This window comes from Oncorhynchus keta, chromosome 21, assembly GCF_023373465.1.
Source record: "Oncorhynchus keta strain PuntledgeMale-10-30-2019 chromosome 21, Oket_V2, whole genome shotgun sequence".
NCBI lineage: Eukaryota > Metazoa > Chordata > Actinopteri > Salmoniformes > Salmonidae > Oncorhynchus > Oncorhynchus keta.
In genome coordinates, this window is record NC_068441.1 from 33,326,105 (window position 1) to 33,339,421 (window position 13,317).

Sequence of the window (13,317 nt, forward strand, 5' to 3'; positions counted from 1 at the left end):
TCATTCCAGTTTATTCCCTTAATTGCTTTTTCAAAATAGTTTAATTCACTCTTAGGTATTCTGAGTTGATCCGGCTTTCTAACAGTAGAGAGGTTAAACCTGATCTTAAACAGCTTTCTGGCTATAAGTGTCAGATTATGATCAGACAGCCCAGTAACCATATTGAATGATTTAGTCACTCTCTGGTTTATTACTGAACACCAAATCAATCTGTGTTTTAGAGCAACAAGTCACCCTGGTTGGCCCTTTAACTAGCTGTGTAAGGTCAAAGGTATTAGTGATCCGTTTGAGGGTTTTCCTACAACACTTGTCTTCATAATTAATGTTAAAATCTCCCATTAAGATGACCTCTTTCCCAAAATCACATTCCCTAAGCATGGTATTAAACTGATCAAAAAACACACTTTTGGTGGAAGGTGGCCTATACATTCCAATGAGGGTAAAAGACATTTGGGGAGACAGTGTAACGTTCAGGCCGATACATTCTAGTTCATTATCACATGACCACTCAATTTGTTTACATCGGATATGTTCTTTAATGTAAATCATCACACCCCCTCCTCTTCCTTCAATCCTGTCTCTCCTGAAAACATTGTAGCCAGGGCAGCATATGGAGAGTGTTTATGGAGCCATGTCTCTGAGAGGCAGAGAAAGTCAAGGTTGGAGTCTGTGAGTAGATGTTGAATTTGATCACACCTACGAATGATGGCAGCTCGTGGGTTTGTGATTACATTTCGGATAGGCCGTTTTGTTCTTTAATGTAAATCATCACACCCCCTCCCAGGGCCACTTCCCCTGTCTCAGGAGGGATCTTAAATGTTGGACCTGGTATGTTTTCCGCCATTTGCAGCCGGGTGAGTCACCATTCTGTCGGTGATATTGGGCCCAGGATTGGGTACATCCCCGGAGAGCAGGAGGGTAGTGAACAGGTAGTTTGGTTTAGATAAAATTACAGCATTCGAATGAGAAGCGGCACCTGCCGCACCACCCTGTCTTCCGTCCGCCATTTGCATGTAGCGAGGACCAGCCCAGTTAGGACCAGTTCAGGGACAATTTATTCCATTTCTGTTAGTCCACATGTCTGTGGAACTTGTTCAGTTTGTCTCAGTTGTTGAATCTTGTTGTGTTTATACAAATATTTACACATTAAGTTTGATGAAAATAGACGCAGTTGATAGTGAGAGGACGTTTCTATTTTTGATGCGTTTAGTGAACAAGAAAAGTGTTAAACAAATCAAAATATATTATATATTTTAGATTCCTCAAAGTAGCCAACCTTTGCCTTTATGACAGCTTTGCACACTCTTGGCATTCTCTCAACCAGCTTCACCTGGAATTATTTTCCAACCGTCTTGAAGGAGTTCCCACATATGCTGAGCACTTTTTGGGCTGCTTTTCCTTCACTCTGCGGTCCAACTCATCCCTAACCATCCTAATTGGGTTGAGTTTGGGTGATTGCGGAGGCTAGGTCATCTGATGCAGCATTACATTGATCTCCTTCTTGGTCAAATAGCCCTTACACACAGCCTGGAGGTGTGTTGGGTCATTGTCCTGTTGAAAAACAAATGATAGTCCCATTCAGCGAAAACCAGATGGGATGGCATATTCCAGCAGTATTCTGTGTTAGCCATACTGGTTACGTGTGCCTTGAACTTCCGGCGCCGACAGAGATGGCCGCCTCGCTTCGCGTTCCTAGGAAACTATGCAGTTTTTTGTTTTTTTACGTGTTATTTCTTACATTAGTACCCCAGGTCATCTTAGGTTTCATTACATACAGTCGAGAAGAACTACTGAATATAAGATCAGCGTCAACTCACCATCAGTACGACCAAGAATATGTTTTCCGCGACGCGCATCCTGTGTTCTGCCTTACAAACAGGACAACGGAATGGATCGCATGCAGCGACCCAAGAAAACGACTCCGAAAAAGAGGGAAACGAGGCGGTCTTCTGGTCAGACTCCGAAAAAGGGCACATTGCGCACCACTACCTAGCATTCTTCTTGCCAATGTCATGTCTCTTGACAACAAGATTGACGAAATCCGAGCAAGGGTGGCATTCCAGAGGGACATCAGAGACTGCAACGTCCTATGCTTCACCGAAACATGGCTCACTGGGAAGACGCTATCCGATGTGGTGCAGCCAACTGGTTTCTCCACGCATCGCGCCGACAGAAACAAACATCTTTCTGGTAAGAAGAGTGGCGGGGCGTATGCCTCATGACTAACGAGACATGGTGTGATGAAGGAAACATACAGGAACTCAAATCCTTCTTTTCACCTGATTTAGAATTCCCCCCAATCAAATGTAGACCGCATTATCTTCCAAGAGAATTCTCTTCGATTATAATCACAGCCGTATATATCCCCCAAGCAGACACATCGATGGCTCTGAACGAACTTTATTTAACTCTTTGCAAACTGGAAACCATTTATCCGGAGGCTGCATTCATTGTAGCTGGGGATTTTAACAAAGCTAATCTGAAAACAAGACTCCCTAAATTTTATCAGCATATCGATTGCGCAACCAGGGATCATTGTTACTCTAACTTCCGCGACGCATATAAGGCCCTGCCCGCCCCCTTTCGGAAAAGCTGACCACGACTCCATTTTGCTGATCCCTGCCTACAGGCAGAAACTAAAACAAGAGGCTCCCACGCTGAGGTCTGTCCAACGCTGGTCAGACCAAGCTGACTCCACACTCCAAGACTGCTTCCATCACGTGGACTGGGACATGTTTCGTATTGCGTCAGATAAAAATATTGACGAATACGCTGATTCGGTGTGCGAGTTCATTAGAACGTGCGTCGAAGATGTCGTTCCCATAGCAACGATAAAAACATTCCCTAACCAGAAACCGTGGATTTGAAGGCAGCATTCGCGTGAAACTGAAAGCGCGAATCACTGCTTTTAATCAGGGCAAGGTGTCTGGTAACATGACCGAATATAAACAATGCAGCTATTCCCTCCGCAAGGCTATTAAACAAGCTAAGCGTCAGTACAGAGACAAAGTGGAATCTCAATTCAATGGCTCAGACACAAGAGGCATGTGGCAGGGTCTACAGTCAATCACGGACTACAAGAAGAAACCCAGCCCAGTCACGGACCAGGATGTCTTGCTCCCAGGCAGACTAAATAACTTTTTTGCCCGCTTTGAGGACAATACAGTGCCACTGACACGGCCTGCAACGAAAACATGCGGTCTCTCCTTCACTGCAGCCTAGGTATATATATATATATGTATATATATATATATGTATATGCCATTTAGCAGACGCTTTTATCCAAAGCGACTTACAGTCATGTGTGCATACATTCTACGTATGGGTGGTCCCGGGATCAAACCCACTACCCTGGCGTTACAAGCGCCATGCTCTACCAACTGAGCTACAGAAGGTGAGTAAGACATTTAAACGTGTTAACCCTCGCAAGGCTGCAGGCCCAGACAGCATCCCCAGCCGCGCCCTCAGAGCATGCGCAGACCAGCTGGCCGGTGTGTTTACGGACATATTCAATCAATCCCTATACCAGTCTGCTGTTCCCACATGCTTCAAGAGGGCCACCATTGTTCCTGTTCCCAAGAAAGCTAAGGTAACTGAGCTAAACGACTACCGCCCGTAGCACTCACTTCCGTCATCATGAAGTGCTTTGAGAGACTAGTCAAGGACCATATCACCTCCACCCTACCTGACACCCTAGACCCACTCCAATTTGCTTACCGCCCAAATAGGTCCACAGACGATGCAATCTCAACCACACTGCACACTGCCCTAACCCACCTGGACAAGAGGAATACCTATGTGAGAATGCTGTTCATCGACTACAGCTCGGCATTCAACACCATAGTACCCTCCAAGCTCGTCATCAAGCTCGAGACCCTGGGTCTCGACCCCGCCCTGTGCAACTGGGTACTGGACTTCTTGACGGGCCGCCCCCAGGTGGTGAGGGTAGGCAACAACATCTCCTCCCCGCTGATCCTCAACACGGGGGCCCCACAAGGGTGCGTTCTGAGCCCTCTCCTGTACTCCCTGTTCACCCACGACTGCGTGGCCACGCACGCCTCCAACTCAATCATCAAGTTTGCGGACGACACAACAGTGGTAGGCTTGATTACCAACAACGACGAGACGGCCTACAGGGAGGAGGTGAGGGCCCTCGGAGTGTGGTGTCAGGAAAATAACCTCACACTCAACGTCAACAAAACTAAGGAGATGATTGTGGACTTCAGGAAACAGCAGAGGGAACACCCCTATCCACATCGATGGGACAGTAGTGGCGAGGGTAGCAAGTTTTAAGTTCCTCGGCATACACATCACAGACAAACTGAATTGGTCCACTCACACTGACAGCGTCGTGAAGAAGGCGCAGCAGCGCCTCTTCAACCTCAGGAGGCTGAAGAAATTTGGCTTGTCACCAAAAGCACTCACAAACTTCTACAGATGCACAATCGAGAGCATCCTGGCGGGCTGTATCACCGCCTGGTACGGCAACTGCTCCGCCCTCAACCGTAAGGCTCTCCAGAGGGTAGTGAGGTCTGCACAACGCATCACCGGGGGCAAACTTACAGGAAGGCCATAAAGATCATCAAGGACATCAACCACCCGAACCACTGCCTGTTCACCCCGCTATCATCCAGAAGGCGATGTCAGTACAGGTGCATCAAAGCTGGGACCGAGAGACTGAAAAACAGCTTCTATCTCAAGGCCATCAGACTGTTAAACAGCCACCACTAACATTGAGTGGCTGCTGCCAACACACTGTCATTGACACTGACCCAACTCCAGCCACTTTAATAATGGGAATTGATGGGAAATGATGTAAATATATCACTAGCCACTTTAAACAATGCTACCTTATATAATGTTACTTACCCTACATTATTCATCTCATATGCATACGTATATACTGTACTCTACATCATCGACTGCATCCTTATGTAATACATGTATCACTAGCCACTTTAACTATGCCACTTTGTTTACTTTGTCTACATACTCATCTCATATGTATATACTGTACTCGATACCATCTACTGTATGCTGCTCTGTACCATCACTCATTCATATATCCTTATGTACATATTCTTTATCCCCTTACACTGTGTATAAGACAGTAGTTTTGGAATTGTTAGTTAGATTACTTGTTGGTTATCACTGCATTGTCGGAACTAGAAGCACAAGCATTTCGCTACACTCGCATTAACATCTGCTAACCATGTGTATGTGACAAATACATTTGATTTGATTTGAATTGTAAATAAATCACAGACATTGTCACCAGCAAAGCACTCCCACACCATCACACCTCCTCCTCCATGCTTCACGGTGGGAAGCACACATACGGAGATCATCAGTTCACCTACTCTACGTCTCACAAATGCACGGCGGTTGGAGCCAAAAATCTCATCAGACCAAAGGACAGATTTTCAGTCTAATGTCCATTGCTCGTGTTTCTTGTCCCAAACAAGCCTCTTGTTCTTATTGGTTACCTTTATTAGTGGCTTCTTTGCAACAATTTGACCATGAAGGCCTGATTCACACAGTCTCCTCTGAACTGTTGATGTTGAGATGTGTCTGTTACTTGAAATCTGTGAAGCATTTATTTTGGCTGCCATTTCTGAAGTGCATTTAACTCTAACGAACTTATGCTCTGCAGCAGAGGTAACTCTGGGTCTTCTTTTCCTTTGGTAGTCCTCATGAGAGCCAGTTTCATTGTAGCGCTTGATGGTTTTTGCGACCGCGTGTGATGAAACCTTTGACGTTTTTAAAGTAATGATGGACTGTCATTTTCTTTGCTTTTTTGAGCTCTTCTTGCCATAGTATGGACTTGTTTTTTTTACCAAATAGCGCTATCTATCTATCTATCTATCTATAATCTAGCTATCTTCTGTATACCACCCCCCTACCTTGTCACAACACAACTGATTCACTCAAATGCATGAATAAGGAAGAAAATTCCACAAATAGCTTTTAACAAGGCACACCTGTTAATTGAAATGCATTCCAATGGACTTCCTCATGAAGCTGGTTGAGAGACTGCCAATAGTTGTCATCAAGGCAAAGGGTGGCTACTTTGAAGAATCTCAAATATGAAATATTTGTATATGTTTGACACAGTTTTGTTTATTACATGATTCCATATGTGTTATTTCATAGTTTTGAGTTCTTCACTATTTTCCCACAATGTAGAAAATATATCTACATCCTCTTGCTCAGTTGTTCACCGAGGCCTCCCACTCCTCTTTATATTCTGGTTAAGGCCAGTTTGCGCTGTTCTGTGAAGGGAGTAGTACACAGCGTTGTACACTTCTTCACTGTATTTCTGATCGATTTGATGTTATTTTAATGGACAATTTATTTATTTTTCTTTCAAAAACAAGGACATTTCAAGTGACCCCAGACTTTTGAACGGTTGCGTATATATTTCTTTACACATCGATACTTTGAGTCAAGTACCGATATAATATAGTTCAAAAAGAATGTCACGAAATGTAACTATATAAATCCCCCCACTCATCTTTAATGCTGACGTCACTGGACTGTCTTTGTAAACCAACCTACAATAAATGCATTCAAGGCAAGTCAACCATCCGGCTCGACGGACCATATAGTGAACGGTGGCCTGAAGGCTAGTTAAGGGTAGCACCTCACTGCTACCCTGAACTAGCATACAGTGCATCTTTCGCTATATGGTCCTTGAGCCAGATGGTTGAGTTGACTTGACTGGGTTTATTGCAGCTTGGTTAGATGTTGCACATCCAAGTTCTCATTTCTGTAGTCTTTCTGCCCGAAGTGTGACTGTTCCCTCCATCCATTCACTGGCAGCAGAGGCAGAGCCAGCCACTAGGATTACAGTCAGCCTGATTGATGACATTGAGAATAATTAACCGACTTCACAACCCTTTGTTATCTGATCCTAGCTCTGCTCCTCCCTTTCTCTGTTACTTTTAAAGACCCCAATTATCTCAGTGCTGGTAAATGGCCTGGAATCTATTTCTGATGGAAAATGAATGCCAGATTAGACCCTGTTGCATGTTGCGCTTGGACAAAACTGACACGTGTGCAATTAGTATTTGAGTTGTTCCAGTGTTGGGTTTATTACACTCATTCATTTATTTGTATTGACACTAACCAGCAATTGCTGTTTCTCTCCTGCTGGAGACATGGGCTGTGGGGGAAACATGGTACAAGTCTCCTAGGACCTCTAAAATAGATCTGGAATAGAGACAGAGTTCTAACATGGAATTGGAATAGTAACATTTCTAACATGGAAGTGGAATAGAAAGTTGCAACATGGAACTGGAGTAGATAAAGTTATTGGAGGCTGGTCAATAAGGTGTGGGAGTGGCATGAAAACACTTGTTATTTGAGTTAAGCTCTGTTGAACATTGTTCATGAATGTACTTCGTCTCTTACAATTTTGTCTTTTTAAGAAAAGATACAATGGCTATTTCAGCTATTTGAGAAACAGTGAGCATGTATAAATGTGTTACTGTGAGTAATATTTGAGTCACTGTAACTCTTCCCAGTTATATCAAAGACTAGTATTTGCAAACAGGCAAATGCAGGTTAATTAACTTCTTATGGCTGCAGGGGCAGTATTGAGTACCTTAGATTAAAGGTGCCCAGAGTAAACGGCCTCCTCCTCAGTCCCAGTTGCTAATATATGCATATTATTATTAGTATTGGATAGAATGGATAGAACACTCTGAAGTTTCTAAAAACTGTTTGAATGATGTATGTGAGTATAACAGAAGGAATACCTAGGATAGGATAAGTAATCCTTCTCACCCCCCTTTAAGATTTAGATGCACTATTGTAAAGTGACTGTTCCACTGGATGTCATAAGGTGAATGCACCAATTTGTAAGTCGCTCTGGATAAGAGCGTCTGCTAAATGACTTAAATGTAAATGTAAACTCATATGGCAGGCCAAAACCTGAGAAGAAATCCAAACAGGAAGTGGGAAATCTGAGGTTGGTCGATTTTCTACCCAGCCCCTATTGAGTACACAGTGGGATATTGGTTACATTGCACTTCCTAAGGCTTCCACTAGATGTCAACCGTCTTTGGAAACTTGAATGAGGCTTCTACTGTATTGTGGGGCCGGATGAGAGCTCTTTGAGTCAGTGGTCTGGCAGAGAGCTAGGTCATGGTCAGGTCATGCACATTTCACATGATAGCGACCTGCGTTCCATGGTATTTCTACAGACAATAGAATTCTCCGGTTGGAACGTTATTGAAGATTTATGATAACAACATCCTAAAGATTGATTCTATACTTAGTTTGACAAGTTTCTTCGACCTGTAATATAACTTTTTGAACTTTTCGTCCGACGTTCGGCTGGACCTGCACAAGCGTTTGGATTTGTGTACTAAACACGCTAACAAAAGTAGCTACTTGGACATAAATAATGGACATTATCGAACAAAACAAACATTTATTGTGGAACTAGGATTCCTGGGAGTGCATTCTGATGAAGATCATCAAAGATAAGGGAATATTTACAATGTTATTTCTGATTTCTGTTGACTCCAACATGGCGAATACATTTTTTTTCTTCTGAGCGCCGTCTCAGATTATTGCATGGTTTGCTTTTTCCGTAAAGTTTTTTTGAAATCTGACACAGCGGTTGCATTAAGGAGAGGTATATCTATATTTCCATGTCTAACAATTGTATTTATCAACATTTATAATGAGTATTTCTGTAAAATTATGTGGCTCTCTGCAATATCACCGGATGTTTTTGGAACTAGTGAACGTAACGCGCCAATGTATACTGAGATTTGTTTATATAAATATGAACTTTATCAAACAAAACATACATGTATTGTGTAACATGAAGTCCTGTGAGTGTCATCTGATGAAGATCATTAAAGGTTAGTGATTAATTGTATATCTTTGTGCTTTTTGTGACTCCTCTCTTTGGCTGGAAAAATGGCTGAATATTTCTGTGTTGGTGGTGACCTAACATAATCGTTTGTGGTGCTTTCGCTGTAAAGCCTATTTGAAATCGGACACTGTGGTGGGATTAACAAGAAGATTACATTTAAAACGGTATAAGATACATGTTTGTTTGAGGAATTTTAATTATGAGATTTCTGTTGTTTTGAATTTGGCGCCCTGCACTTTCACTGGCTGTTGTCATATTGATCCCGTTAACAGCCCTAAGAAGTTTTAAACAGTGAGTCACCCTCAACTGTAACACTCACACAGAGAGAACTGTATTTGAGGCTCTTCTCCTCTTTATGAGCCAATAAACCGGGGAATAATGCAACAGATTTCAACAAACAGTGGTTTCATCCTGACAGTGCTAGCTACCAGCCTTTTCTTTTCAGCCAACAGCATTGTACTGTATTATAGGGTCTTCACGTTCAGAGTAGCCTCATTGCCTCTCTTTAACCAACGTACTGGAGAAATCCTTTGTTTCACCAGAATTAGTATTTTCCTTTTCAGCTAAACGTGTTCTAGTATCTTACTACAGTGTTAAGTAGGAATAGGTAAATGTGCAGAGTAGGACAATGTCTATGGCTAGTGAGGCGTGGAAAGCCCCTCCTGAAAAGACAGCATATTCCTTTATTCCTCTACCAGGGCATGTACTCTATCAGCCGTTGTGAAAGAAATCCTAGCCTGGATTTCCCTGCTTCTCCTCGATCACAAGACGCTATGCAAGACTAACTACAATGCCAACTGTGTCGTTAACGTTCTATAACATGTCTGTCATCCAGCCCAACTGAACATATCACCTGTCTTTGTTCACATTGTTCACTGGTCCAGTAAATTGTCTCTCTGGTGTGGCGGTCAAACTTTTCCATCCCACCAATCCCCAGTGTTGCTTACATATACCCACCTGTGTGTGTGTGTGTGTGTGTGTGTGTGTGTGTGTGTGTGTGTGTGTGTGTGTGTGTGTGTGTGTGTGTGTGTGTGTGTGTGTGTGTGTGTGTGTGTGTGTGTGTGTGTGTGTGTGTGTGTGCGTTCGTCTGTCTGTTCAGTCATCCCAATCGGCTTCCCCTCCTGGGTGTGTGTGTCACTGACCTGAGGGGTACGAAGCAGGTTTGAGGAGTTATCAAGTTCACTTTGGTCAAGTCTGAGATCAACTCGGGATGACCGGTCATATTTAAGTGGCTCAACTTTTAGCCACGTCCATTTTCTATGGCAACAAATAATTCAGAACTAACCTGCTCCGGTGTAGAGGCTAACTCCACCTACCTTGGATGAGATTATTGAGCCACGAGTTGAGGACCAATGAAAATAGGTTTCCTTCCTCTTGCAAACATTGTGTCATCATTCCCTTCATTTGAGAAGGGACATATTCAAATATTTTTTCAACCACTTTTTTTTGTGTAATATATATCACATTACACATTTGGTAATGACAGAATGCATTTTAATCTTCACGCACAGTAACACTTTTGTATGACTTAATACAGTTATTTTATCGATAGGAGTGGGGGGAAAAGGTGTTTGTGGTTGTGCACTGATAAGAACACCAAAGTCGGCATTAACGATATGTGGTAACATAAAGATGGCACTTCTGAAAGCTTATTTCACACCGTAGCCTGCTGAATTTGCAAGATAACTTTTCTTTCATTTTGATTCCGGAACAAATTAAAATGTGTCACTGACTCGCCCATGGATTGATGTTTCAGCATTGTCTCAATAAAGAGTTTGGTGATTGACTAGCCACGTGCGACATGCACACGCAGTTACAAGCCTGCTCGAGTTATCGGCAGGTGTACAAGCAATATCCACCATCGTAGTATGTATGAAGCCTGAGCTGGAATGTGAAGCTAACCGATTCTGGTTAGCTTTAGAAAAACCTGAGTAGATCTAGCTTGCTTCGAGCATCAGTCATACTGATTCACAGTGTTTTGGCTCTATGTCACTGACCTGGGCCCAGCTGATCTGGGGTGACATGGGGATGGCAGCAGGGGCTTCCTGTTAGCAGGGGAAATTGAGTCAAACTCCTGTGGATTGGAAAGGCCAGAGGGCCTCATAAGTAAACAGTGGGACGGGGGAGAAGCTCATGGATGGTTATTACAATGGTTATATATTAAACTAAAAACCTAAATTCCCATTGTGTATACTTTGTTCATCGGCACAGAAAACATTTTCTGCCACGTAAACAAAGATTGTAAGGAATACATATAATTACCCATTGTTTAATCAAGTCAATTGCCATTCTGTGACGAAATAGCTCCCAGGGGGAAAAATAAATAGATGCAATTACGGTATGCATGGTGAGTACATAGTCAATATAATATTATCTGTTAAACAAATTCCCTCAACATTAGTCTTACATTTCTGTAAAGATAAATTGGAAAATGATTGATGTAACTGTTAGGTACAGTATGATAGAGGTTGGATACATAAATGTGCTGTAACTCTTCATGATGAGTGTGTGGGGGTGTTGTTGACAGTGAGGAGGGGCATCAGGATTTGAGGCTACATTCAGAACTGTTTTCATAAAGCTGCAGGTTGTTTACCAAATAAGTTGCCGACAAATAATACAGACGTGGAAAGCTCTGAGCTCGCTTTTGATCAGGGATCGCTTTCCAGAAAAGTGAACTCGAGGCTACAGCTGGAAAAAATCAAAAAGCGTTTCAAGTTTAAGTGTGTGTTATTACGTTTCTGTGGAGCGTATTATTTGACTGTTATTTTGTCATTTATTTCTATCTGTGGTGTAGTTATTATGTGCATTCCTGAAAACATGTCTTTTTACATGTAATTAGGTGGTTTGTTATTTTGAAGAAAACAGATGTGTCCATAAAGGATTAGATTTGTGTTTCCACCTGGTAGAGTGAGAGAGAGGAATATGTCAAACCAAGTTGAGACAGCCAGGGTTTTATTTACAGAAGTAGAAAATACATGACATTTCCTCAGAGCCTGCTCTCTCTCCCTACTGTAGCCTTTACACAGAGTGTACAAAACATTAGGAACACATTCTTAATGTTGAGTTGCACCCCCTTTTGCCCTCAGAACAGCCTCACTTTGTTGAGGCATTGACTCTACAAGGTGTCGAAAGCGTTCCACAGGGATGCTGGCCCATGTTGACTCCACTGCTTCCACAGTTGTGTAAAGTTGGCTTCGTGTCCTTTGGGTGGTGGACCATTCTTGATACACACGGGAAACTGTTGAGCGTGAAAAACACAGAAGCGTTGCAGTTCTTGACACGCTCAAACCGGTACTACCATAACCCGTTCAAAGGCACTTCAATATTTTGTCTTGCCCATTCACCCTCTGACCGGCACACGTACACAATCATGTCTCAATTGTCTCAAGGCTTAAACATCATTATTTAACCTGTCTCCACCCCTTCATCTACACTGATTGAAGTGAATTTAACAGGTGACATCAATAATGGATCATCACATCACATTCACCTGAATTCACCTGGTCAGCCTATGTCATGGAAAGAGCAGGTATTTCTAATGTTTTGTGCAATCAGTGTATAAACAGTATCCTGTTGAGTGGCAAGCAGCTATCATCTGTTATTGCTGTGGCTGAAGTGCAGGGGGATGCTATTTAACTGTATGAGAACTACTTATTTTCTCTTGTTGTTTTGAGACACAAACGGTGTTCTTGACTCGGCACACTGTTGTATGGCAAGCATATTTCCTTTATCTGCTCTTATTACTATGGCAAGACGTGTGTGTGTGTGTGTTTGCGTGTGTGTGCGTGCGTGCGTGTTCGCATGCGTGTGCTTTTCTTTAGTGGTGTGAGATATTAGAGTGGCGCTGGTACAGACAGACACAAGCGATGAATGATGACTTCACTCCAGCTTACTGATGCCGCTATTAGTAAGAAGCACAGCCCAGATCCATAGCGGCCGCGCTTCCATAGAATCCAGACCTGGCCAATCAATGCACGCTTCCAGGCAGTATGTGGAACGGGGAGAAGACGATTCATCCTAATTTAACTTGATGGACAAATCTGTAGCACTCAGGGGTCTAGTTTACTGCTTCAGCATGAGAAACTGGTGACAAATTCATCTGGAAAAAAACATGACTGCAGTGGATTGCTCCTCAGGTGTGTGTGTGGGGGGTATTTTAGTATTTCTGTAATATTTTATGTACATGCTGCTATTTCTATGTTTTGCCTTCTTGCCAGGTTGCCCTCGCAAAATAGGTTTTTAACCCCAATGGGTCTTACCTGGTTAAATAAAGGTAAATAAAAACATTGAAATGTGTAGCAGTGAACAGATCAAGAACAGCCACATCTTTGGGGGATTATTCTGTGGGTGTGAGAGAGGATTAGAAGAGCAGACAGTGAATCAGGAAGTAGACTTTTCTACTGGCTCACTGTCTCTTTCACTGCAAA

At 42.8% G+C, this 13,317-nt stretch overlaps 1 protein-coding gene across 4 annotated transcripts in view; it reads left to right on the top strand.

Moving 5' to 3' along the window:
* The window catches only part of LOC118376044 (receptor-type tyrosine-protein phosphatase gamma-like), a 305,336-nt gene that overhangs the window by 122,517 nt on the left and 169,502 nt on the right, over nt 1–13,317 (top strand). The window lies entirely within an intron of this gene.